Source organism: Schistocerca americana, chromosome X (assembly GCF_021461395.2).
Source record: "Schistocerca americana isolate TAMUIC-IGC-003095 chromosome X, iqSchAmer2.1, whole genome shotgun sequence".
NCBI lineage: Eukaryota > Metazoa > Arthropoda > Insecta > Orthoptera > Acrididae > Schistocerca > Schistocerca americana.
The window spans coordinates 629,009,225-629,015,274 of record NC_060130.1 but is presented as its reverse complement, the minus strand read 5'-3'; positions in this window follow the sequence as shown (position 1 = coordinate 629,015,274).

The following is a 6,050-nucleotide window of genomic DNA, read 5'->3' as shown; positions in this document are numbered from 1 at the left end:
CTGGTCAAATAACCAGTCCACCACGATGCCACTCAAAAAATTCGCTCGCAGGCGATTAACTATAACTGTGTCCATTCACACCGCCCAAAAGTGTGGCGGCCAACACAGTGAACAACGCTTAATCGCAAGGACTCAATATAGAGTCGCACTCTGATTCGCTCTCGATGGAGGTGCTCTCCCAGTGAAGTACTGAGGAGAGACTTGTTCCTCGCTCCTTGAGTACACGTATGAGCGCACACGCTCTCGTTACGTGTTCTTGCTTCAAGAGCGACAATGGAACGGCCCCTCTCCATGCCAGACGTGAAGGGGTACATCTTTCGGTCTCTTCCATTACTCCTTCAGCTCAAGGCGTCAGGAATATCGTCTGCCAATCAGCATTGCTCTTCTAAAACGGGAGAATGACATTTCGTTTAAGGTGACCAATCCAGAAATCTGTAGCATCGGCGTTTGGCGTTTGCTGTCTCCCTGTGAAAACCTCTGAAATTGCGTGCTATGTTTGTAAAGAAAGCGTAGGCTGGGCGCTCCCACACAATGTAGCGGAATTTGCTTTTAAGCCAAATACGGGGTCATTCTCCTCTTTCACTCGGGCAAACGCTGTTCTCTCCACGGGCGGTCGCCATCCGATGTAGATAGGCTGAATCGTCCACTGGAGGGACCGGCCTCTCGGCGTGCGATACGCCTCTCCCGAACTAAAAGCTCTTGTGACCGTGGTGTCTTGAATGTGTGTATGTACACCAGCCTCGAGTATCTCAACCCCGGTGCGCACTTGTTATATGCGTATCATTTACATGAATTCATACAACATTGACTTTATGTTATCGAGTTTGGGTTCGAATGAAGTGTCTTGATGTGTGGAATATGATTGTGAGGGCGGAATATGTAAGCAATGAAGGTCAGGAGACCACAACGTTTTACAAATGGGCAGCCCTCTGTCTCTTCTGGAGGCTAATCTTTTTATGGAGGATTTTGGGGAGACAGCACTTGAATCAGCGGTTTGTAAACCAACTATTTTTTTGAGATACATCGATTATACTTTCATAGTGTGGCCCCACGGAGAAGAAAAGTTAATGGAGTTTTTTCATCATCTTAACACTATCCATGAGAATATTCGATTTACTATGGAACTAGAGAAAGATGGCTGCCTTCCATTCCTGCATGTTTTGGTTAAACGGAAGAGTGACTGCACGGTGGGATATTCTGTCTATCGTAGGCGCACTCACACTGTTTTGTAGTTGCATTCTTCATGTTGCCATCACCCATCTCAGACCGTAAGTGTACTTAAAACCCTTGTGCATAGGGTACATACGGTGTCGGATGCAGAGAATTTGCCTAAGGAACTTGCACATTTGAGGACGGTGTTCAGAGACAATGGGTACTCGACCCGGCAAATTAACAGGGCCTCCTCAACTAGAGCCAGGAACCGGGAAGTGGATAAAGAGGAGAACGCGCCAGCCAAGTCCCGAGCTTTTCTTCCCTTCGTTGGAAATATCTCCTTCAAGATAGCGAGGATTTTTAATAATTTTCAGGTGAAAGTGGTTTTCCGTCCGCCTTCTAAGATTTCGGATATGCTGGTATCGGTGAAGTATGATTTGTTACTGCGGAAGGAGGGCTCAAATGGCTCTGAGCACTATGGGACTCAACTGCTGAGGTCATTAGTCCCCTAGAACTTAGAACTAGTTAAACCTAACTAACCTAAGGACATCACAAACATCCATGCCCGAGGCAGGATTCGAACCTGCGACCGTAGCGGTCTTGCGGTTCCAGACTGTAGCGCCTTTAACCGCACGGCCACTTCGGCCGGCGCGGAAGGAGGGAATTTAAAAAATACCATGTCAATGTGATATGGCCTATATAGGACAGGCAACGCGTACAGTGGAAGATTGTTGTACAGAACATCAACGTTGCACTCGCCTACTGCAACCCAGTAAGTCTGCAGTTGCGGAACATTGTATTTCTAACGGACATTCAATGGAATACGACAAAATTTCGATTTTGGCCACAGCAACAGCTTTTAGGAAGTCCATTATTAAAGAATCCATTGAAATATGCATTGCGGGAAATCTAATGAACCGTGACAGTGGTTCTCAATTGAATAACGCATGGAATCTCGTCATCTCCGAAATCTGCTCGAGACGAAGACGCCAGAAGACTTCGATGGCTGTGGCCAGCGACAATACCGACGGCAGCTGAGCATCGCAGTTCCACCAGCGAGGGTGCTGTCGCTGGGTGGTGTGGCCCTTCTGTCTCGGCGACTGCAACGCATGCGCGGCAGTACTATCAGCGCATTTTATAAGCTACAGCGAAGAACGTCTTCGTCAGTCCTCGTTCGGCTCACCTGATGATGGCTGGCAGTTGTCCTGCCGAAATATCGTGCAATGAAGTTTACGACGACCGGCTGTAAGCCCGAAATCTTTTTGAACAATCTGTTCAGACAGCAAGGGCAGTAACTCCCCTTTGTCAAAGTTCAGTCAGAAAAAAAGTCTATGTGAAAATGCACACCTCTGTAACGTTGTCAGTGATTGAAACATTTTGCAGTTATTTCAAAGTTAATTCAAACAATCACAAATCTTTATCTTTACTAGTAACCGAATTGTCTTAGTTTTCCTCACAAAGTTCATATATTTTAAGTGTAGTAAAAAAATAAAGTGAGTAGATTTAGAATTGAAACACATGTATAAAAACTTTATTTTAGTTCATACATCTGAAACTTTGATAGTGTATGGAATGACCCTGCTGTTTTAAACTTAATGCCTAAGAACAGCACTCGATGGTTCAAATGGTTCAAATGGCTCTGAGCACTATGGGACTCAACTTCTGAGGTCATCAGTCCCCTAGAACTTAGAATTACTTAAACCTAACTAACCTAAGGACATCACACACACCCATGCCCGAGGCAGGATTCGAACCTGCGACCGTAGCGGTCAGCGGTTCCAGACTGTAGCGCCTAGAACCGCAAGGCCACTCCGGCCGGCGAACAGCACTCGGATTTCGTACAAAAGTCAATATTTCAGCATAAAGCTTCCATAGTATTTTCAAAGCTATAAATTTTCCTCTACCCGGAAATACTGGCTTCTGTTTTAGCCTGTCTACTGCACGGCCACAAACTATGCTGATGTTAGAGTTAAATAAGCATATAGGAAGTATTGCTGTTAAGTAACGGCCGTGATTCTGTGTGTTATTGTGTCTTTGTATGTCCATGTTTTTAATGATAAATTAGGCCACGTTTCCGGGACAACGTAACTGTTACAGTGAGTGGGAGAGTAGGTACAGTGTTAAAACAGAGACAGAATACAATTGTTTCCTTTCATAACTAAAGAAACTCATTATAAGATACGTATTAGGCCAACCATTTAACTAAGTACGTTAAAATACTAAGTTAATTCAAATAATAACACATTACTAACAGCAAAGGTAGTTTTGAGAAGTTTTTATTGTTGGAAGATGCAAATACACTCCTGGAAATTGAAATAAGAACACCGTGAATTCATTGTCCCAGGAAGGGAAAACTTTATTGACACATTCCTGGGGTCAGATACATCACATGATCACACTGACAGAACCACAGGCACATAGACACAGGCAACAGAGCATGCACAATGTCGGCACTAGTACAGTGTATATCCACCTTTCGCAGCAATGCAGGCTGCTATTCTCCCATGGAGACGATCGTAGAGATGCTGGATGTAGTCCTGTGGAACGGCTTGCCATGCCATTTCCACCTGGCGCCTCAGTTGGACCAGCGTTCGTGCTGGACGTGCAGACCGCGTGAGACGACGCTTCATCCAGTCCCAAACATGCTCAATGGGGGACAGATCCGGAGATCTTGCTGGCCAGGGTAGTTGACTTACACCTTCTAGAGCACATTGGGTGGCACGGGATACATGCGGACGTGCATTGTCCTGTTGGAACAGCAAGTTCCGTTGCCGGTCTAGGAATGGTAGAACGATGGGTTCGATGACGGTTTGGATGTACCGTGCACTATTCAGTGTCCCCTCGACGATCACCAGTGGTGTACGGCCAGTGTAGGAGATCGCTCCCCACACCATGATGCCGGGTGTTGGCCCTGTGTGCCTCGGTCGTATGCAGTCCTGATTGTGGCGCTCACCTGCACGGCGCCAAACACGCATACGACCATCATTGGCACCAAGGCAGAAGCGACTCTCATCGCTGAAGACGACACGTCTCCATTCGTCCCTCCATTCACGCCTGTCGCGACACCACTGGAGGCGGGCTGCACGATGTTGGGGCGTGAGCGGAAGACGGCCTAACGGTGTGCGGGACCGTAGCCCAGCTTCATGGAGACGGTTGCGAATGGTCCTCGCCGATACCCCAGGAGCAACAGTGTCCCTAATCTGCTGGGAAGTGGTGGTGCAGTCCCCTACGGCACTGCGTAGGATCCTACGGTCTTGGCGTGCATCCGTGCGTCGCTGCGGTCCGGTCCCAGGTCGACGGGCACGTGCACCTTCCGCCGACCACTGGCGACAACATCGATGTACTGTGGAGACCTCACGCCCCACGTGTTGAGCAATTCGGCGGTACGTCCACCCGGCCTCCCGCATGCCCACTATACGCCCTCGCTTAAAGTCCGTCAACTGCACATACGGTTCACGTCCACGCTGTCGCGGCATGCTACCAGTGTTAAAGACTGCGATGGAGCTCCGTATGCCACGGCAAACTGGCTGACACTGACGGCGGCGGTGCACAAATGCTGCGCAGCTAGCGCCATTCGACGGCCAACACCGCGGTTCCTGGTGTGTCCGCTGTGCCGTGCGTGTGATCATTGCTTGTACAGCCCTCTCGCAGTGTCCGGAGCAAGTATGGTGGGTCTGACACACCGGTGTCAATGTGTTCTTTTTTCCATTTCCAGGAGTGTAGTTAAACAGTAATTAGAGGGAGGACGCCAGACATGGCTCTCAGTAACAGGACACCACATTTCTACATCTACATTCACGTATATGTGACTGCTCCAGGATTCACACTTAAGTGCCTGGCAGAGGGTTCATCGAACCACTTTCACAGTAGTTCTTGCCGTATCCTCTCTAACAACGCGGAAAAAACTAAAAAAATGTTCAAACGTGTGTGAAATCTTACGGGACTTAACTGCTAAGGTCATCAGTCCCCACACTATTTAACCTAAATTATCCTAAGGACAAACACACACACGCATGCCCGAGGGAGGACTCGAACCTCCGCCGGGATCAGCCGCACACTCCATGACTGCAGCGCCTTAGACCGCTCGGAAAAAAAACTAACACTTAAATCTTTCTGTGCAAGCTCTGATTTGTCTTATTTTATTACGATGATCATTTCTAAGTAAGTAGATGGGTGTCAACAAAATATTTTCGTATTCGGAGGGGAATGCTGGAGATTGAAATTTCGTGAAATGTTCTCGCCGCAACGGAAAACACACTTGTTTGAATTATTGCCACACCAACTCGCGTATCCTGTCCGTGACACTCTCTACCCTGTTTCGTGGTAATACAAAACGAGATGCCCTTCTCTGGACTTTTTCGATTTCCTTCGTCAATCCTATCTGGAAAGGATCCTATATTGCACAGCAATACTCTAGCAGAGGGCGAACAAGCGTAGTGTAGACAGTCACTTTAGGAGACCTATTGTATCCTTTAAATGTTTTGACAGTAAAACGCACTCTTTGGTTTGCCTTCCATACAACATTATCTACGTGATCGTTCCAATTAAATTGCAATCCCTAGGTATTTAGTTGAACTGACAGGCGTTAGGTTCGTGTGATTTATCGTGTAACTGAAATTTAATGTTCCACGTATTTAAAATGGCTTGTCTCAGCACTAATTTCTGGGCGAGGAAAATGTTAAGTTGTCAATTTTCGCTTCCTCGAAAGGTTTGTCGAGGGAGAAGTCTAATCAAAATGTGGCATGCGCAATGATCAGAAAAACTGAACGGCCACATCTCTCATTTGACGCGTCTTTGCTTTAAGTTGGTTGGTTGTTTTGGGGAAGGAGACCAGACAGCGAGGTCATCGGTCTCATCGAATTAGGGAAGGACGGGGAAGGAAGTCGGCCATGCCCTTT